At 41.5% G+C, this 22,800-nt stretch overlaps 1 protein-coding gene across 1 annotated transcript in view; it reads right to left on the bottom strand.

Moving 5' to 3' along the window:
• CREBBP (CREB binding protein) overlaps nt 1-22,800 on the bottom strand; it is a 139,036-nt gene that overhangs the window by 88,361 nt on the left and 27,875 nt on the right. The gene's annotated exons all lie outside the window — the stretch shown is intronic.

Raw genomic sequence — 22,800 nt, forward strand, 5'->3', positions numbered from 1 at the left:
TTTAAAATATCAGGAAAAAATTATAAAGAAAATATGATAAACATCAACATGTGTTAATTCTAATGAACACAGGTGTTGACTGATTATTCTTTGTTCTTTTTTGTGTTTTGAAAATAAACTCAAATTTACAAACCAAACCTTCCCTTGTCACAGTAATGCAAGAAAAATATTTAAGAGGAATGATCACTTTATAAAATCACATGTAAGAGAAGTTATCATTATGATGGCCTTCTGCATGTAAAGTAAACAGACATTTTCACCAGCCAGAAAAGTCAACTTCTTTATGGGTCTTGCAAAACCTGCTGGGATGGATTAGCATCTCCGACTGAAAGCCAAGCCCAATCAGCCCCCGAGCAAGGCTCACTTCATACAACGGGGGGCGGGGGTTCAATAAAGGTGTGGGCAGTAAATCCTTTCATACGGCAAAAAATACCCTGGGAAATTAGGCTCACTATCGAAGCGATCTGTTCTATCAGTTTTGCGTATGGGGGAAAAGCCTGATTCACACCCAGAAAATCAGGTACTATGTTCTCTCCCACCATAATCTGAATTCAGTTATGTTACAGACAAAATGGTGTAGTAGAAAAAATGAACACGCTTTGGAATTAGACATAACCATATTTTAAGTCAAAGTCTGCCACTTTCTAATCTGCACCATCCTTAGTGATTTCCTGGGAGGCAGGAACGTGGCTCAGAACCTTTTATTCCATATGTCAAACAGGTATGGCACCCACCTCACGGAACTGAAAACGCGATGAGGTGAGACGAGGTTTGCAAAGCACCTAGCCCAGTGCCCCGTACAACAGGCATCAAGAAACGTTCTCCCTCCCCATTCTCCCTCTTACTGTAACTCAGCAAGAGTAAATACAGTGATTGTTATCCTTGTTCGTACCAGGATCACACTGAAATTTTATGCTACAATCATATATATAATTCTGAAAAATGCCAAAAATATTACACAGTAATCAACATAAAAACCTAAATGTTTTAACTTAGTGACAGATGGACAGCAAATTACTGTCTACAGTAACTGTAACTCTTTCCAAAGACGGCAAACACATTTTGGAGCAGACCAGAAGCTCTGCGATGGACCCATCTACGTCAAGAACGTCAGGTGTAGCTCTACTGCCCCGTCTCCCATACCAAACTGATCACTCTGATAAATAACAAAGTAACAGGTAACTTTCCAAGTGTGCTGTATACAATCATCACGGGCACCATTATATACCATAATGCCATGCTCTTCCCATCAGAACTGAGATTATCACCCAGTGCCCGAAGGAGCACAGCCACAGCCGGCAGGCCTTCACAGCTTGTTAGAGCCGCAGCATCCCAGGCCCCAGGCCTCCTGACTCAGAATCCGCCTCTGAAGATCCCCAGGTGATCGTCGCTCATTCCAGTTTGGGAAGCACTGCCTAGTCTCCGCTAGGATGCATTAGACAGGTTCACAGCCAGGTTGGGGAACAGTTCTTAAAATGTGTGCACTGCTGGGAAAGCAACCTAGAGAACTACAAAGGGCAGAAGCTTCACAGAGACTGCAGGTTTGAATACTGGGCCCCGATTTCCCAGTTGTGACCCCATGCCAAACACTTCCTTTCTGAGCCTCGAATTTTTCATCTCTTAAGTAGTTATAGGGTGACTTTACGGCTTAGATACAATGATGCTTCCAAAGCACTTGGTAACTGCCCTGTCTCCTGCTGCGCTTGGGGGTGGGATGGGTGACAATCCCTTTACCCAGCCCCAGAACCTGGTGGGCGGCCATGGTGGGAGTTCACCACAGGTGGGGCTGGCCTGCAGAGTCAGGCTCACAGCTTCCGACCTCTCCAGAAATTCCTATTTGTTCCTTCAGATCAGCCAAGTTTCCTGATCTAGAAACCACAGCACAACAAAATGCAGAACTCCAAAGGCACTGAAGAGCCGGCCCAGGGACGCACATGAGCACAGGCAGGGGAGAACTCGGGGTCACAGCGCAAGCCCAGGACGCTCAGCGGGGCTGGAGCTCAAGGGCGCGGCCACGGCCCTGGGTGTCACGTGCCGGAGTTTAGGTTTTTAATGTGAGCACGCCTGGGAGCCACTCCTGGATTTTTGTAAAGAGTGACACCATGAAATGCGTCTGCACTCGGGCCGCCGTGTGGAAGAGACCCAGTTAGAAGCTGACTCCAACTGTCCGGGCGGGAAGCTGACGCCGGGACCAAGGCGGGAGGGCGGAGACGGAGGGGCAGGCCAGGCTGCCCGCGATCCACTCCTGGCCCCTCTCCACTGTGTGACCTCGGCAAGTCACTTAACATCTCTGCACACGTCCTCGTCTGTGAAATCGGGGTGCCTGAAACCTCACCGGGTGCTCGTGAGAATCACAGGAGTTAACCCACACAGCACGGCGCGCAGTCCCTGCCGCGCGCTAAGGGCTGCTCACTGGGTCGTCAACTGGACACAGGTTAATGACCCACAGTGTGGGGGATGGTTCACGCGGCAGGACAGTGGCGCCAGGAACACACTGGCTAGTGAGGACGAGGGGCAGGAGGGGAGACGGGGAATGAGGTGAGTTTGGCAGGTTGAGTAGGAAAAGGTGATACTCAGAGGAAGAGGTTCAGCTCTGGAGCACAGGAAAGGGGCTGAGGGGCGCTGGTGACAGTCAATGTCTTGCATGTGAAGGAGACTGGATGCAAGGGGAGGGGTGGATATGTGCAGAGCTGAAAGGTGGCAGGAGACAGAACGGAAGGATACCTACAGAAAAGGGACCAGAGATCTCAGCAAAGAGAGCTGCCAAGACAGAAGGAGCACAGAGCAAAGGGTGACCGGAGGAGAAGGTGGGGAAAAGCGAGGGCAAGAATGCAGAACGGTGTCAAAGGCAACTGACAGAGCAAACAGCACCAAGACTGAGTGACCTGGTCAACTTGACAAGGGGGTGAACACTAGTAATCTTAACTTAGCCGGCTGCAGTGGTGGAGTGAGAAGAGGAGAGAGCTGACAGTAACCTGTCTTTCGAGAGGCTCGGCTGGGAAGGGGAGGAGGAGGAGAGACGAGCTGTGCCCCTCCCCTGACAGCCTAACACTGACAGAGCAGAAGTAGCCATAAATGTTAGAAATCTCCCAAAAGATTTTTAAATAATATACCATCAACTCTGAGGAAAACAGCAAACACCAACATTTTTACAGTAAATATCCCTAGAGAATGGGATTTTAAAATATTTTTTATACTGTTTTACGTCTTTCTAATTTCTATGAATATGTACTACTTTTACACTCAGAAAAAAGTCCATTTTATTTTTTAAAAACTGGTTTCCAGACATTAAACTCCAGGCAGCCTGAGACCGTGATCCCGAGAAGAAAGATCCACGAGAAGCCCTTTGGTTCGAGGTGCTTCTGACCGCAGTGGGTGGAGGTGCAGCTCGAGAGGAGCAGAGCCCACCTGCTGACCTGAGGGCAGGGATGGCATCCGGGGCTCCCGGGGTGGCTGCAATTTGTGGTGCCAGTAACGCACTGGCGAGTCAGAGAAGGAGCTCAAGAGATCGGCACGGATCCCTTTTATGGCTTCAGTGAGTACCCAGGTGTGCAGGAACTAGCAACGAACTGTGAAGTGAACAGATCTCGGAGGCAGCACAGGACTGGAGACGCAGGAGTTCTGACCAGCTGGAGATTCAAGACCTTGCTAAACCCACCAGGCATCCCACCGAGACACACAATGCCCAAGTCTAAGCAGTAGGGCTCCTCAAGACCTGCACTAACCAAGATTAAAAACAAGCCGTGAAGGGCTCAAACTGACCTAGCTGACTAGGTAATTAACTACGTGCCACAACAAAGCTCAACACTCTCTAAAAGACAACAACAAAACCCATATTGTGAACACATCATCCACAACGTCCACTCCACAGTCAAAAATCACTGGACATGCAAATAGGCAAGAAAATGTGACTCATAAGCAGGAATTATTTAAAAAAAAAAAAAAAGCCCTAAATGAAACAGATTCCCAGACGTTGGTTGGAATGAGCAGACAATGACTTTAAAACAGTTGTTATAAATACATTTAGAGATTTAAGAAAAAGGTGGACATAATGAGTAGACAGGGGAATCTCGGGAGAGAGATGAAAATTATAAAAAAGAATAATAAGAAAATTCTAGAATTAAAGAATACAGTATCTGAAATAAAAAGTTTAATGGATGATTGTGGTGATGGTTACACAACTCTAAATTCACTAAAACTCATGGTGCACTTAAATTGCATGAAGCTGCTAAAAATTATTATTTTTAAATATAAATAGAATTGTGAAAATTTCCAAATTTGGTGAGGCTTAATAAATCCCACACGAGATAAACACAAAGAAAGCCACACGCAGGCATTTCCCAGTCAAATTGCTGCAAAAGAAAACAACTTAGAGTAGTCAGGAGAAAAAAACGTATGTTACACAGAGAATAAGATAATCCACAAACTTCTTATCAGAGGCAATGCAAGCGAAAAGGCAACAGAAGGACTTGAAAGTACCAACACATCAACAACAAAAAAAACCTGTCAAATTGGAATTTTACATTCGGTGAAAATGCCCTCCAAAAATCAAGGTAAAATAAAGACATTTTCAGATAAACAAAAGCTGGGAGAATGTGTCACCAGCAGACCCACTATCAATAAGAAACTGTTATTATGGGAAGTTCCTCAAACAGGAAGAAAAAGAACAGCATACGGACACATGGATCTGTACAAAGTACTGAAAAGCACCAGGAATGGTTCATTAAGTAGGTAAATAATAGTTTTTTTTTTTAATTTCTTAATTTCTTGAAAAGATAATTGCTTAAAACAAATATAATAACAATGTATTGTGGTATTTATAACATCTGCCAGAAGTAAAAGTTACGACCAAAATAGCACAATATACAAGAGGACCTAAATTCTTAGATTATACATAAAGCTGTAAGATAATTCATGGACAGACTATAAAAAGATAAGAATCATACTGTAATCCCTAGAGCCAACCACTTAAAAAAAAGAAAAATAGAACTACAGCTAAAATGTCACGAAAATATAAAATACTAACAATTAATAGGCCAAGATCAAAATAAATAAAAATATAAGATCCAACTATACGCTATTCATAAGATACTCACTTTAAATATAAAGACACAGGCACATTAAAAGGATGAGAAAGGACATGTTTTGCAAATACTAACCATAAGACAGTAGGAGTGGTTATACTAATATTAGACAAAGTAGATTTCAAGACAAAGAATATTAACAGAGGAAAATTTCATAATGATAAAAGGTTCAATTCATCAGGAAGATATAACAAACCAAAATGTGTATTCACCTAATAAAAGGGCTTCAAAACACATGAAGCAAAAAGTCAGATTTAGTTCTGACTAAAGGAAAAATAGACAAATCCACAATTACTGTGGGATATTTTAATACTGCTCAACAAAGTAATTGATAGAGAAGACAAAAATCAGTAAGGACAGGTCAAATTTGAATGAGGGCTTTGCACCGGTTTGTTCTGATTGGAATCCCTTTTGAGAATTTGCATTTTTAACAAGTTCCCAGGAAGTTATACACACAAATCCCCTGGCGGATTGTGTTAAAATATAGATTCTGATTCAGTATACCTGGGGGGGTGGAAATGCAAATTTTCAGCAGGAAATTTGTTAAAAATGTACATTCTCAGCAGAGGTTTGAACCAGATCAAGCCCTGATTTGAACACTACAATCAACCAGCGGACCCTAGTTGACCTTTACAACACTAACACCCTACAGCTGTAGAACGCACGTTCTTCTGAGTGCACGCGGACCACTCAGAAGATGGAACATAACACAAGAAGCAATAAATTTCAAAGGACAAAAATCATAGAGATCTCTGACCAAATTGCATCAAATTAGAAATCATTAACAAGATAGTATCTGCAAAATCCCCCAAATATTTGAAAACTAAGCAATACAATTCTAGATAACCTACAAATCAAAGAAACCACAAGAGAAATATTAAAATATTTTGAACTAAATGATAATGAAAACAAAACATATAAAAATTTATGAGATGAAGTTAAAGCAGTATTTAAAGGGAAATTTACAGCTCAAATATTAATATTAGAAAAATCTAAAATCAATGATTTGAGCTTCCACCTTAAGAAGCTAAAAAGAACAAAGAAAACTCAAGTAGAAGAAAGAAAAAGATACAGAAAAAAAACCCAAAAGTCGTGTTGAAAATATCAGTCAAGTTGATAAACCTCTATCTAAACTGATGGGGGGAGAAAACACAAATTATGATTATCGGACGGGAACCGCTATACATTATTACAGATTCTACAGGCACTGAAAGAAAATTAGGGAAATATTCTGAACATTATTTATGCCAATATATACAAGAACTCAGATAAAATAGACAAATTTCTTGAAAAACACAAATTACCAAAATTAACACAAGAAGAAATGGAAAATCAAAGCTACAATGATACCACCTCGCCCCATCAGAACGGCAATGACCTAAAATGGGAAGCATTAGGTGCTGGCGAGGTTGTGGAGAAACAGGAACCTAAGTTCATGGCTGCCTGGATTATAAATCGGTGTGGAAAACAGTTTGGCGGATCCTCAAAAAGTTGAACATAGGACTACCATAAACCCACTGCCGTCAAGTCAATTCCAACTCATAGTGATCCTATAGGACAGAGCAGAACTGCCCCACAGGGTTTCCAAGCAGCAGCTGGTAGATTCAAACTGCCGGCTTTTGGTTGGCAGCCAAGCGCTTAACCACTGTGCCACCAGGGCTCCTACAGAACCACCATATAACCCAGCAATTCCACTCTTAGGTATTTATCCAAAAGACCTAAAAGCAGTGATGCTAACAGACGTATGTACGCCAATGTTCACTGCAGCATTTTTCACAATAGTCAAAAAGTAGGAATAACCAAAATGCCCATCAACTGATGAATGATAAACAAACTCTGGTGCACACGTACAACGGGGAGTACTCAGCCATAGAGTGATCAAGTCCTGATGTATGTCACATCGTGGATGAGCCTAGAGGACACTGTGCGCAGGGGACTAAGTCAGGCACAAAAGGACAAATACTGTACGATCTCACTAATATAAAATAAGCACATATATAGAAACCGTAAGTAATTAGTAGTTACCAGGGGCGGGAGGGAGGGGGCCAGTGTAGGTTTTTGCTTAGAATGCATTGAATGTATGTTAATGGTGGTGGGATAAATCAGGAGAGGTAGCAAGAATGGCTGCACGACTTGAAAAATGTAATCAGTGCCAAGGAAGTGTATATGCAAAAATGATGAAGTATATGTGTCATTGCGTGTACAGCACTAAAAAGAAAAGAAATGAAATGAAAATTTGGAATAGACAGTATCTATTAAAGTCACTGTTTATAAACCTTCCCATGAGGAAAACTCCTGGTCCAGAAGAATTATTTAAGGAATAAATAATACCAATCTTACATAAACTCTTTCAGAAAAAGAGGGAGGAGAGAACAATTTCCAAGTAACTTTATGAAGCCAGTATATTCCTGATATGAAAACCAAATGAGGACACTGCTAGGCAAGAAAATTGTAGACCCATATCCCTTGTGACTACAGATGCACAAATCCTCAACAATATACTAATACATCAGATTTAGTAATCTACAAAAAGCTTAATACGTCATGATCAAATGGGATTTATCCTACGAATGCAAGGCTGGTTCAACACGCAGAAAATATGGAATTCACTACATTAACAGAATAAAGAAGAAAACCCATATGATCATCTCAACAGAAGCAAAAAAAGCATTTGAAAAAATTCAATTATTCATGATAAAAAGACTCAGCACAGTGGGAAAAGAAGAGGACTTCCTCACCCTGATAAAGGGCATCTAAAAAGGCCTACAACTAAGGCCCCACTTATTAATGGAAGACTGAATGCTTCCCTCCTCAGGTCAAGAACAAGACCAGGGATGTCCGCTCTCAGAGCTTTTATTAAATATTGTACTAGGCAGAGCAGTAAAGCCAGAAAAAAATAAATAAAAGGCATACAGATTAGAAAGGGAGTAAGAAAACTGTCTTTATTTTCAGATAACATGACCTAGAAAATTCTAAGACATCTATCAAAAAACTACTACAAGAAGGGAGTTTAGCAAAGGTACAAAACACAAAGGTTAACACACAAAAACAAATTCCATTTCTCCATACTAATACCAGCAACCAATTAAAAAAATGCATCATTTACATTATCAAAAAGCTAAATAACTTCGGGTTAAATTTAATGAACTTGAAAACAGTACGCTAAGTGAAAGAAGGCAAACACCAAAGACCACACGCTGTATGATTCCATCGATAGGTGACGGCCAGAACAGACACATCTACAGGGACAGGAAGTCGATTCACGGTTGTCAGGGGCTGGCGGGGGAGAAGAAATGGGGAGTGGCTGCTAATGGCTTGTTTCTGTGGCGTCTTGGTTACCCAGAGGAGCCCTAGTGGCACACTGTGAAATCTCTTTGTGGAAAACATCACAAATGGCGTTCCGTCAACTCCTGGAGCCTTGTTCTTTTCGCCAATGCCTTCAGTGCAGCTTGGACTTCTTCCTTCAGTACCATCCGTTCTTGATTACATGCTACCTCCTGAAATGGCTGAACGTCCACCAATTCTTTTCAGTACAGTGACTCTGTCCTGAAAACATCTTTGTTGGATGTTTCCTGCATCATTTAATATTCTCCCCATTAGAAACCTTCAATTTCGCAACTTGAGGCTCGGATTTTTTCAGTTCTTTCAGCTTGAGAAATGCCGAGCTTGTTCTTCCCTTCTGGTTTTCTAACTCCAGGTCTTCGCGCATGTCATTATAATACTTTACTTTCTCTTCTCAAGCCACCCTTTGAAATCTTCTGTTCAGCTCTTTTATGTCATCATTTCTTCCGTTCACTTTAGCTAGTCCACATTCAAGTTTCAGGGTCTCTTCTGACATCCATTTTGGTCTTTTCTTTCTTTCCTGTCTTTTTAATGACCCCTGTGTATGATGTCCTTAACGTCATCCCACAACTCATTTGGTCTTCAGTCATTAGTGTTCAATGTGTCAAATTTCTTCTTGAGATGGTCTCTAAATTCAGATGGGATATACTTAAGGTCGTACTATGGCGATCATAGAGTTATTTTAATTTTCTTCAGCTTCAACTTGAGCTTGCATATGAGCAATTGATGGTCTGTTCCGCAGTCGGCCCCTGGCCTTGTTCTGACCGATGATACCGAGCTTCTGCATCATCTCTTCCCACAGACGTACATCCACTCCTCACTCATTGACATGGTTAGGTTCCAACGGCCAAGTTATTATGCGAAAATCGGTGTTATGTGAAAATGGAGGATTTTTTTTCTGTTTTAAGACAACTCATTTGTCCGTGTTTTTTTATTTGGAAAATATGATCATAGAAATAACAGCTAAGATTTACTGATGTGTTCTTCACTGTGACGAGTCCAGTACTTGCACGTATTTCTTCCAAACACCCTCTCCAATGTCTCTTTCTTTCCTCCCTTCCCACCCCACAGCAATTTTGAGTTGCAGGGCCTCAGGCCACACAGGAGTTGGGAACCCAGAACAGGCGTCTGCTGGCTCGGTGCTGCCTGGGCGCCCACCGGGACGTCGTGGCCATGGAGGCCAGCCCGCGTGGCAGCTGGACAGGGTGCCCTGCCCGGCAGGAGGTAGCGGAGGGCATAGGGCTGCACAGCCCAGCTTCCTGGAGGCTGCCTGGAGACCCTCCTGGAAGGAGAGGGTGCTCCACAGCTGCTGCCGCCATGCCCGCTGCCTCATTAATTTCTTACTACTGTCATAAATGCGAAATGCAGGCTAATGAGAAAGTCGGTAAATGAGGAGTAGGTGTAGTCAGTTTGATCCCTGTGTATTCCATCCAACAAGGTCCATGTGCATAGTCGCTGTTTATGTTGTTGAAAAAAAAGTATTTCCAATGACTACTAGCTTCTAGTAGCTACCAGCAATCCTTGTAGACGCATCTGTCTTCCTCCCCGCCACCCCGTGTGCGCACGCGCTGCTCTTTGTACAACTCAGAAGTGATTAGATTTAGAATCTACCCTACTCAGGTATGACCTAATTAACATAAGAAAACTCTATTTCCAAACAGGATCACATTTATGGTATCACTGTGGTTGCTAGGTGCCACTGACTCCGCTGTGACTCATGGAAACCCCATCGACAACAGGATTGGACCACTGTGATCCATATGGTTGTCAGTGGCTGATTTTTGGAAGCAGATTGCCAGTCTTTCTTCCTAGTCTGTCTTAGTCTGGAAACTCCACTGAAACCTATTCACCATCACGGCAACATGCAGGCCTCCACTGACAGCCAAGCGGTGACTGTGCTTCCGGTGCACTGGCTGGGAACTGAACCCCAGTCTTCTGCATGGGAGACAAGAAGAGCTCCACCACTCAACTACTAGCGCCCTCGTATCTACAGGTAGAGCAGCCAGGATGTCAATCCAGAACACAGGGTTCTGAAAATGTTCTAGAAATTAGTGGTGATGGCTGCACAGCCCTGTGAAAATGCCAAACCACTGAATTTTACACTAAAAAAAAATAATGTGTACATATGTTAGTGAAAGTCACGCAAAACCTTTTCACTGAAAACTCCAAAACAGGGCTTCAAACCGGTTCATTCCCATTCGAACCCCTGCTGAGAATCTGTATTTCTAACAAGTTCCCAGGCGATGCTAATTAGGGACCAATTCTGAGAACCATTGGCAGAGCAGTGGTTCTCAAAATTTATTATACATAAGAATCACTTGGAGATCTTGTTAAACTGTAGATTCTGATTTGGTATACTGGAGTTGACATGCAAATTCTCAGCAGGAATTCAAACCAGAACAAAGCGGTTTGAAGCCCTACTCCAAAACACTGCTGGATTAAAGAAGACCTAAATAAATGGGGAAATATACCACATTCATGAACTGAAAAACTCAAGATGGTTAAGAAGTCAATTCTTCCCAAATTGACCTACAGATGCAATGCAATCTTCACTGAGGGTCTAGCAGGCCTTCTTCCTAGAAATTGACAAGCTGATTCTAAAATTTATATGGAAATGCAAAAGGCCCAGAATAGCCAAAATGATCTTAGAAAGAACAGAGCTGTAGGACTCATACTACCTGATTTAAAACTTAATATAAAACTACAGAAATGGGCCAATAATGGAATCGTTGAGACTTCTTCGGTAAAGAGCCAATTAGTAACTGTTTTAGGCTCTGTGGGCTGCATATGGTCTCCGTCCCACATTATTATTATTATTCGTTTACAACTCTTTAAAAATACATAAAGCCATTCTTAGACTGCGGGCGGTCTAAACACAGGGCTTGGGCTGGATGTGGCCCACGGGCTGTAGTTTGCCAACCCCTGGACTAGAGTCCAGAAACAGACCCACCCTTATACAGGCAACGATATCCCTAGTTATTTATTCCAAGGGAAATGAAACATACATATCCACACAAAGCCTTTACAAAAATGTTCACAGAGCTTTTATTCATGATAGCTCCAAACTGGAAACTACCCAAACAGCCATCAGTAAGAAAGTGACTAAGTAAATCAAGGCATACATACAACATAGAATTGTATACAAACAATAGAATGCTATTTGGCAACAAAAAAGAATGAACTACTGATTCACACAACAACATGGATGAATCTCAAGAACACACTGTGGGCAAAAGAAGCCTTGCAAGGAAAGTACATACTGTAGGAGTCCATTTGTACGAAGTTGGAGAAGAGGCAAAACTAATCTATGGTGAAAGAAATCAGCAGTGACTGTGATGGGAGGGCAGGAAAAGAAAGGCAAGAATGTAAATATCATACATCTTGATAGGGGTATGGGCTGCACGGGTATATGCATTTTGACAAACGTACCAAATTGTAACACTTAAGATATGTTCATTTCACTCTATGTAATTATAACTCCGAAAATATTAAAAGCAAAACAATAAAATATTTTTAAAACAAATATATCCTTAGTCTAGATACGAAGTGTTTACTTTTGGTAGTCTAACAAGATTGATTGGTTTTTCTTACAAGTATTATCTTCAAGGCAGTCACCTGGGAAACTTACAAGTCTTCAATGTTGCTATTATATAAAACATTCGATCAGTTTTTGTTACAGAAAATAATCAGCTACAAAGTTAACTGGAAAAAGAACTATGACTCCATCTTGGACTTAAATAAGATACATAATCATTGATAAAAGACTGGTAGGGAAAACATCAAGGAGCCCTGGTGGCTCAATGGGTAAAGTGCTTGGTTGCTAAGCAAAAGGTCTGCGGTTCGAGCCCATCAGCAGCTACAAGGGAGAAAAGCCCTGGCAATCTGCTCCCTTAAAGATTACAGCCTAGAAGACCCAATGCGGCACTTTACTCTGTCCTATAGGGTCACTATGAGTCGGAATCAACTCGACAGGCACACAACAACAATAACAAGGAAGAACATCAGAAACTTAACATGAGGTATGACTGGGCGACAGGAGAATGGTCAACATTTTCTTTTCTAGACTTCCCTGTGCTTTCTAACTTTTGTACAATAAACACCAACTATTATTATTACTTATTATTTTTATTCAACCTGTATGCTGAGCAAATAATCCAAGAAACTGGACTATATGAAGAAGAACATGGTATCAGGACTGGAGGAAGACTCATTTAACAACCTGCGATATGCAGCACAACCTTGCTTGCTGAAAGTGAAGAGGACTTGAAGCACTCACTGATGAAGATCAAAGACTACAGCCTTCAGTATGGATTACACCCCAACATAAAGAAAACAAAAATCCTCACAACTGGGCCAATAAGCAACATCATGATAAACGGAGAAAAGACTGAAGTTGTCAAGGATTTCATTTTACTTGGATCCACAATCAATGCCCATGAAAGCGGCAATCAAGTGACGTATTGCATTGAGCATATCTGCTGCAAAAGATCTCTTTAAAGTGTTGAAAAGCAAAGACGTCACACTGAGGACTAAGGTGCACCTGACCCAAGCCATGGTATTTTCAATTGCCTCAAATGCATACAAAAGCTAGACAATGAATAAGGAAGACTGAAGAAGAATTGACGCCTTTGAATTGTGGTGCTTGTGAAGAATACTGAATTTACCATAGACTGCCTGAAGAATGAACAAATCTGTCTTGGAAAAAGGACAGCCAGAATGCTCCTTAGAAGCAAAGATGGTTAAGACTTCGTCTTACATACTTTGGACATGTTATCAGGAGGGACCAGTCCCTGGAGAAGGACATCAGGCTTGGTAAAGTAGAAGGTCAGCGAAAAAGAGGAAGACCCTCACCAAGGTAGACTGACACAGTGGCTGCAACAATGGGCTCAAGCACAGCAACAATTGTGAGGATGGCGCAGGACCGGGCAACGTTTTGTTCTATTGTTCTTAGGATCATTATGAGTCAGAACTACTGACGGCACCTAAAAACAACAATTTTTATTATCAGAAATGTCACCAGAAAGCATTAGAAAAGCAATGCTGTTATCACTTCAAGTTTTTGATGGCTATCTCGAATCCTTTATGCAACCAAGCACCTCAACCAAAACCAAACCCTTGCTGTCAAGTTGATTCCGACTCATAGTGACCCTACAGGACACAGCAGAACTGTCCCACAGGGTTTTCAAGGGGCGACTGGTGGATTTGAACTGTCGAGCTTTTAGTTACCAGCCAAATGCTTAATCACTGTGCCACCAGAGCCCCGACAAAGCGCCTAGTGCCAGTTAATTAATGTTTTCTGAAAGATTTTCAGTAAATGCCACGCACTGTGCTAAGGACTTTATCTACATGACCTAGTTTAAGCAGCACAATTCCATAAAATAGATTATTATTATTCCCTTTTAAGCTACATAACAACTCTCAAAAGTAAGTACTATTATTATTGTTGCTGTTAGGTGCCATCGAGTAGGTTCCCACTCAGAGTGACTATCTTAGGCTTGGTTCTCTAGAGAAGCAAAACCAATAAAGTGTACAAATATAGAAGGAAATTTATACCAAGGAAATGGCTCACATGGGTGTAGAGCCAGGAATGTCAGAAGTCCGTGCGTGGGTCAGGCTGGAGGCTTCTCTTGATTCACGCAGCCACAGGGGCTGCTGAACCCAAGATTGGCAGGTCAGAGAGCAGGGCTCTTGTTAACAGGCTGCGAAGATTGACAAATCCCAAGATTGGCAGGCAAGACCATAGGTAAGCTGCTAGCTCAAGTCCCAGTAACCGGAGGTCAGACAAACAGGAGCCAGCTGCAGGATCCAGAACAAGCAAAAGCCCACCAGCCTTGCCAGAAAGTCCACTCATATTCAATGCAGGCCACACGCCCAAGGAAACTCCCTTTCAATTGACTGGCTACTCACGGTAGATCCCATCATGGAGGTGATCACATTTTATTAAATCTCATCATGGAAGTGATCGCAACATCATACAACTGCCAAACCACTGAGAATCACGGCCCAGCCAAGTTGACATACAACCTTAACCATCACAGCGACCCTATGAGCAACAGAACAAAACACTGCCCGGTCCTGCGTCATCCTCATAATCATTGCTATGCTTGAGCTCACTGTTGCAGCCACTGTGTCAATCCATCACATGGAGAATCTTCCTCTTTTTCACTGACGCTCTACTTTACCAAGCATGAGGTCCTTCTCCAGGGACTGGTCCCTCCTGCTAATATGCCCAAAGTATGTGAGACAAAGTCTTGCCACCCTTGCTTCTAAGGAGCCTTCTGGCTGTACTTCTTTCAAGTCAGATTTGTCTGTTCTTCTGGCAGTCCATGATATGTCACTATTCTTCGCCAACACCATAGTTCAAAGGCATTAGTTCTTTGGTCAGTACTATTATTATCATGACTTTCTAGACTTTTTAAAAAACACAAAAATATAAGACCCAGAGAGATTAAGTAATTTCCCCACAGCTAATAATTGGTGGAGCCTGGATTTGAACTGAGGTAGCTTAGTCCAGAGCTCAAGTTCTGCTCTTAAGCGCTTAGCTAACTGTAGGAGGAAGCCTCTGAGCTACTGCTGCTGCTACTCTGCATAATCAACAGACGAAGTACCACCTATACCAGCCGTTTAATATCCATACAATCTCATTTCATTAAAAAGTTTTAAGAAATTAATTCAGGGATGAGTATCATGGGAAGGCAGGCATGTCTTGAATCACACATTCTAAAGCACAATTATGAGGACCCTCCATTAAAGTTGTGATAAGATTACTGAGCTGTTATACAACTGCTTCATGTTGCTGCCGAAAACCCGTGCCTACAGGAGTTACATACATCCCACGTCGCACTGTATTAATTCAAAGCTTTCAATTTTTTCATTCTAGAAAGTGACAATTTATTTTTGTTGTGATCTTTTTTAAAAAAAGGCTAATTTAGGATTTGTGTTATACAAAATTCCCTGATTTTCTCTGCATCACTTTAAAGATTAGATGACATTACATGAAAGAGTGACAGCATCAGACAAACGTACAGGATCATTTCTCTTACTATTAAATATTGAAAATTTCTAATTATCTTCCCAAAATAGAGAGGGTAGACTAGCTGTCCCTTTAACAGCTAACTTGACCCTACTAACTCTTCACTGACTACAAGCTGTGCTGCAACCCATTCCTGTAGGGCACCGGTGCTTAGAGTGTGGTTCCTGACCAGCGTGACCTGGCAGATGGTTAGAAACGCAGCTTCTCAGGCCCCACCCCAGGCCCCTCAATCAGAAAGTTCAGGGGTGTTAAGTCACGTGTGTTAACAAGCCCTCAGTGGTTCTGCCGAATGCTCAAGTTTGAGGACCACTGCTTTCTAGTTTCTGACCAAAATGTTGGCTGACTGAGTCCAGGGAAGTCTCCATCTAAGTCCAAGCCTTAGGGAGAGCTCCAGGCAAAGCATGTGCTATGTTTTCTCATCACTCTCTAAAAAGAAGGATATTCCAAATATCGTATTAAAAAAATAAGCCCTAATCTAACATTCTGTAAAGAAGGCTTACATACAAACTATTTTGGTCCCTTTTCAGATCCGTTACTTATAAGAAAGGATTAAAAGGATTTCTAAGGCCACAAAAGCAAATTTTTATCAACTGTAGAAAGGTTCTGGACCTCTTGGCCAAATACATCAAAAATCTTCCTCCTTCCACCAGCTTCTGGCTTCCTTCTGCCACCTTCTTTGTGCAAAGCAACAAATCTCGACACCCGTGGCCAGAGTAACTTCAGTGTGTGTACCACCTCTAAATCTCACTTATTATGTATTGATCTTTTTTGCTTTCCTTCTAAAGGACAAGCATTTGGGTTATTTTCAGTAGAAGACTAGAACATGCTATGAAAAAAGGTAATATGATTACATATCAGCTTTTGCTGCTGGTGAAATGGATGAAGAAATCTGTTTTGTTTTGATTTAAATTTGTATCCTGCCTATTAACACTACTGCCATGTTGTTGGAATGGCTTGTTTCCTACTTAAAACATTTCTTTAAAGAGTCACACAAGATTAGGAATGAGAAAGGGGAAATAATTACATATACTGAGAAAGCCAAGAATTTTGGTACAACTCTAACCAATTTTATAGCCTGGGTGAAAATAATTTTCTATTAAGATATAAATTATAAAAACTGCCCAAGAAACAGGTGTCATGGGTTAGTGATTAAGAGGCCCTGAGCCAGACTACCAGGAATCCAGTCCTGGCTCTGCCGCTTACTCACTACGCTGTCTTGGTCATCTAGTGCTGCTATAACAGAAATACCACAAGTGGATGGCTTTAACAAAGAGAAGTTTATTCTCTCACAGTCAAGTAGGCTGCAAGTCCAAATTCAGGGCATCAGCTCCAGGGGAATGCTTTCTCAGTCAGCTCTGGAGCGAGGTCTTTGTGGTTCATCAGTCTTCCCTTGGTCTGGGAGCTTCTCTGCACAGGAACCTCAGGTCCAAAGGACGTGCTCTGCTCCTGGCACTGCTTTCTTGGTGGTATGAGGTTTCCATGTGTCTCTGCTCACTTCTCTCTTATATATCTCAAAAGAGACTGGCTTAAGACACTATCCAATCTTGTACACCTCATCAGTATAACTACCGCTAATCCATCTTATTAGATCATAGTGATTGAATTTACAACACATAAGGAAATTGTATCAGATTACAAAATGGTACACAACTACACAATATTGGGAATCATGACCCAGCCAAGTTGACAGATAGTTTTGGGGGACACAATTCAATCCATGACACTATGCGATCATGGGAAGCTAGTCAACTTCTGTGGGACTCCATTTCTTAATCTGTAACATGCAAAACGTGGTAGTACCTACTTCATAACTTTTTTACTGAGGATTGAAAGAGTTAAATATTTTGAGTATTTCCCAAAAACAAAGTAAACTTAGACTTTTCTAAAAGAAAATACTTTGCTCCGAGAGATCGAGTCTGAAAGGACCAATAGTCATAGAAAATAATAAAAGAGGTGTCGGAGATCGTAAGTCACCCAAAAAACAAGCTCAGGCCCCCACAGCTGTGCAGGTGAAGTCTCCTAACCCTTCAAGGAACAGATCTTTCCAACACTATGGAAACGGTTCCAGAAAACAGATGTTTACATAACACTGGTATCAAAACCTGGCAAAGATGTACACAAAAAATGAACTATGGGTCAATCTCAATATTGATTAGTGAGAAGCAAAAATTCTAAATGAAACACTAGCAAATAAAATTCAGCAAAACATTAACTTTTAATTTCATAATTACAGGGATGGTTCAGTTTGACATTAGGAAACCTACTGAGATAATCTGTCACATAAATAAAACAAAAGAGAAAAAATCACAGAGGTAATCACCATAGATGTCGAAAAGGCATTTTATACAATCCAACAGCTGATAAATGAGGAATAGATGATTCCTCAATTTAGAAAAGAAATACATTTGTTGACTGCAAACCAAAGCTAACATTATGCTTCAAAATAAAACGCTAGATGTATCTCCATTCGAGTCAGATACAAGACAGGGATGCCCAAGAGCATGAACACTGGCAGAAACACTGGCAGGGGGAATACAAAGTATCAATAATGCCAAAGATGACTGTCTACTTGGAAAGCCCAAAAGACTCACCTGAAAAAGAATTAGAATAAGAGTTCCATCAAGTGGGCAGATGACCAAAGTGACAGATACGCACCAACATCTTTCCTATATTAAACACAATAGCCAGTTAGATAAAGAAATAGAAGAACTACCTCCAACAGCAAAAAAGCCACCATACATCCAGAAATAAGAAAGGTGGAGCGCCTATACGAAGAAAATGATGTCATGCTCCTGAACAACGTAAGACTCTGGGGAAAGACGTAACTTGTATTTGCAAGATAAGAAGACTCGGGAAGTCACAAAACTGTTAAAATGTCAATTTTTTCCTAAAATGATGTATGAAATTCAATATAATCACAATCACAATGCCAAAAATTTTTTCGTTTTAAGAACTGGTAAAACAGTTCTAAAATTTATCTAAAACAACGGTTTCTCCACTCCTGCTGCCATGAAAATCATCTGAGGCACTATAAAGTATATTAATGCCCAGGCCACGCCCCCAGAGACCCTCATTTAATAGGTCTGCAGCGGGGCTCAGGCCCAGCTAGTTCTGATGCGTAGCAACGGTGCAGAACCACACATTTGAAAGAGTAACTTACAACAATGGTGAAGAAAACACCAGACTCCTGGAAAGGAATGAAGGGCAACTCATGCCATCACGTATTAAATTCATTTTACAGCTAGGACAAGATCAACGGAGCAAAAAAGAGAGACCAGAATGAGACCCAAACCCCACATATACGAAAACTGAATTAAGTCTATACGAAAAATGGCATCTCACATCAATGGGGAAAAATACAGACGACCATTACCAAATAAATAGTACTGGGCAACTATAATTTGGGAAAACATAGAACTGGATCTCTAGATCTCACTCCCTGTAAGAGCCAAAATATATTCTGGGTTAAAAATCTAAGATACAAGGGCGAGAAAAATCTGGAGTCTATGTCATAATTTTGAAATAGGGAAAGCATTTCTAAACATGACATAAAACCCAAAAGCCATGAAGAAAAAAACAGATAAATTTGTTGCTATAAAAACTGAAAACATCCATTGTTAACAACACAGAACTATCACACCGCAAGCATATGTGGCCATATCACTGGTGAAACAAATTTTGGCAAATATAAAAGGGGAAAAAAACTTGGATACATTTATTAAGAGGCTTATATTTTTAATATACAAACAGTTCTTACAAACAAATAAGAAAAAAGGGCAACAATTCGACAAAAAATGGACAATGGTTATAAGCTAAAAATTGGCAGACAACAAATGCCAATTTATGAAAAAAGATTCATAACAAAGAAATGCAAAATAAACCAGTGAGGTTTTTTATGCAACAAAATGGCAAATAATAAAAAATGATAATATCCAGTACTGGCGAGATTTGGGGGACAGGAATTCATTTACTGTTAGTGAAGGTGTAATCTGCACAATATTTCTGGAGAATATGTGGCAATATCTGTGTTAGGGTCGCTATATAAGTAGAAATCAACTCAATGGCAACAGGTCTGGGTGTTTTTTTTTGTGCTTATTAAAAATGTCAATATCCTTTAATCTAGAAATTCCACTTCCAAGAATTTATCCACCAGATATATTCACTCAGCTATACAAAGATGTATGTACAAGTATGTTCAGTCCAAAACTGCTGCAATCGTAAAACACTGGTAACAACCTAAATGTCCAGCCAATAGGCATTAGTCCTATAAATCAAGATATACCCAAATCAGGAAGACTACTGTGGCTGAGAGCTATATGCAACATGGAACAATTTCCAACCTACATTGTTCAGTGTGCGTGTGTGTGTGGCGGGGAGATGATACATATAGATATATATATAAATATATATATATATTTTTTTCTCACAGATGTGTACATTATACTCTTTATGTTTAGAGAAGATATCTACATACACCCCTCTATATGCACAGACCATCTCTGGCAGAACAGATAAGAAATAGCAGTTGCCTTTGGTGAGAGAATTTGGGAGAAGCAAAGGTCAAGAATTAAGGGAGATGAACTTTTCAGTTCTTGCCCTTGATGCTGTTTATTTGTTGTTAAACTATGTGCATGATTACTTTCTAGAAACAAAACAAAAAACATTTAACACAGTCTGACCCAGCAGTCTTGCTTTTCATAAATCTATTCCACGATGCTTGTAGATTTGCCTCCACAGGGATATATATCCACTGCCACATTGTTTGTACTAGTGAAAAAGCAGAAACAATCCAAATGTTCGTCATTGGGGGACTAGATAAACAAATTATGGTGCATGACTTAACGGAATACTTTGCTATCAGTAGAAAAAACGAGAAAAATCTGTATGTGCTGACATGGAGAGGCACCTAAGACATACTGGGAATTAAGTGAACCAGCCAGGGGCTCACGTCCTTTGGTTCCATTTTCTATTAAAAAAGTGTATTAATAAATACTATCTGGAGAGAGGTGGTTATCCGTAAGGAGTGCTGGGGTGAGCTGCTCTTTTTTAAAATTATTTTACAGGGAATACATATCTCCTTTGTAGTAATTTTTTTTAACGTTTTTATTTTGGTGAAAATATAAATACCAAAGGTACACCATGCCAACAATTCCTCCATGGACAACTCTGACACTGGCGGAAGACTGTGGAAAAGGATACCAAGAATAGCAGCACAACTTACAGTGATAGTTTTCAAAATAAAATTATCTTTTAAAAAGTTTCTTTCCCTGTGTGCATGTGAAGATCTTATCTGGCTGTGCTACAGTTACGTTACAGAGAAGGCGTGGCTGAATACAAACTTGCCTCTTGCTCTGACTGTCTGTGCATCACTATTTGTCTTGTGTCCCACCCAAAGGGTATGACATGTCTCTCAAAAGTTCCAGCCCCCAGTCCATTTTCCTCTCTGGGACACCTACAGGAAACGGAGCTGACTGCCGCCGCAGCACTCACGTGGCTCACTTTCCAAACAGTGAACGCTCACAAAGTGTTTGTCTCGAAGAGCTCATACTGCACAAATGAAAGAATTCAAGGATGACAGGAAAAATCTGGGCAGACAGCAGACTGTGAAATGACACAGACGTAATCGGCACAATCCGGACGGCACGCAACTCCCCAGGACAACAAGCACACAACCACCACCAAACTACCAGTTTCTTCAACAAATAAACTGTAAGGATCCTACAGACTAGTAGATCCTCAAGAGATGCATCAGCCAAATGAAATATGGATTATTAAGGTTTCGAGTAAAATCTGTAAAAACAAATTATGACATATGAGCCAACTGGAAATTTGAATGTTTAGTGGACCTTTGACAGTGTGAAGAAATTGTTAGTTTATTTATATGTGATAATGGTATTGTGTTTAGGTTTACAGAGTCTATCTTTTAGAGATACATTTACACTAGCAGCTCTCAAAGTGTGGTCCAGGGGCCCAGGCCTTTGCGGGGAGGGGCGGCGATGGCACAAAATCACAGTCATTTTCATAAACTACTAAGACCTTCTCTGCCCTGTTCAGTTTCGTTCTCTCCTAAGTACACAGTGGGATTTCCAGAGGCTTCATTACATGTGCTGAAGACTGTTTTCATATCTAATACAGTACATATTAATAGATATAATCCACATTTTTAAAACTCTCTTTTCAGTCCTATTTTTTAAAATTACTCAGTGATCCCTAGACCAAAAAGTTTGAGAACCACTGCATATGTCTTATTTTTCTATATGACCTGAATTCTCCCAAATAAAAAGGTTTTCTAACTAGGTAGTATGAAGTGGAGAGGTGAGGATATTAAGAAGGCAAAAACATCATCTACGCAGGAACCACGAATCCATCAGAAAACCCTTCTCAACCCCAGACCCTAAAAGGTGCGGGCACACACAGACCCCTCTTTAAATACCAGCTACAACTAACGTTTCAAAAGAGATAAATGCTGTTTTAATGCTGGGAATTAGTTACCTTTATTAAGTTAAAAAAAAACCCTCTCCTCACCTCAGACAGTCACAGGGAGGGCTTCGTAGCCCATCACCAGACGCTCTAGCCCACCTTGTATGGAACCTGTGTTCTACCCTTACTCCCCCCTTCCCTCATTTGGTACTAATCATGCCCAAAGAACAGCCCGAATTGTTCTTCTGTTCTGGGATCTGCTGTACCAAACACGGCCTGAAGTAGGTGCGCCAGCGGCTGCCGTCCAGACACCTTCTGTTGCAGAGTCTGCAGTGTTGGTTGCTGCACCAGGACCCAGCCTGCCTCTCCTGCTCGCTCTTCTCCCCCGCCAGCTTTCACCTTTCTCCGCTGTCTGCTCTCCAGCTCGGCCTTGACCTTTCCTCCCCGCCAAAGTTCATCTCCCACTCTACATACCAGCTGTGGGGCTCCTGGCTGCCAACCACAGCCCAGACGTTCCCCAAGCAAGGACTCACACCCACCTGGAGGCGCCTGAAAACCCAGGTAGCGGGCCTCACCCCCAGAGCTTCTGATTCAGCAGGTCTGGGGTGAGGCCTGAGAATGTGCATTTCTAACCCGTTTCCAGGTGATGCTGATGCTGCTGGCCCGGGGACCCTACTCTGAGAACCACCACGTTAGGGTTTCCTCAGGGACCCAGGGCCCAGGCTTCCCCCGGCTCTGCCACCTCTTAGTCCTGTAACTGTGGCAAGGAGTTGAGCTAAGATGCTCAGAACACAGCCTCTTCATCAGTAAAATGGAGGCCACAGTGACAAATACCTCACTGGGTAGCTGTAAAAGCAAACAGCCTATATACAACTAGGAGCCCCTGGGTCGTGCAAACGGCTAATGCGCTCAGCTCCTAAC

The sequence above is a fragment of the Trichechus manatus genome, unplaced genomic scaffold (genome assembly GCF_000243295.1).
Source record: "Trichechus manatus latirostris isolate Lorelei unplaced genomic scaffold, TriManLat1.0 scaffold00024, whole genome shotgun sequence".
Lineage (NCBI taxonomy): Eukaryota > Metazoa > Chordata > Mammalia > Sirenia > Trichechidae > Trichechus > Trichechus manatus.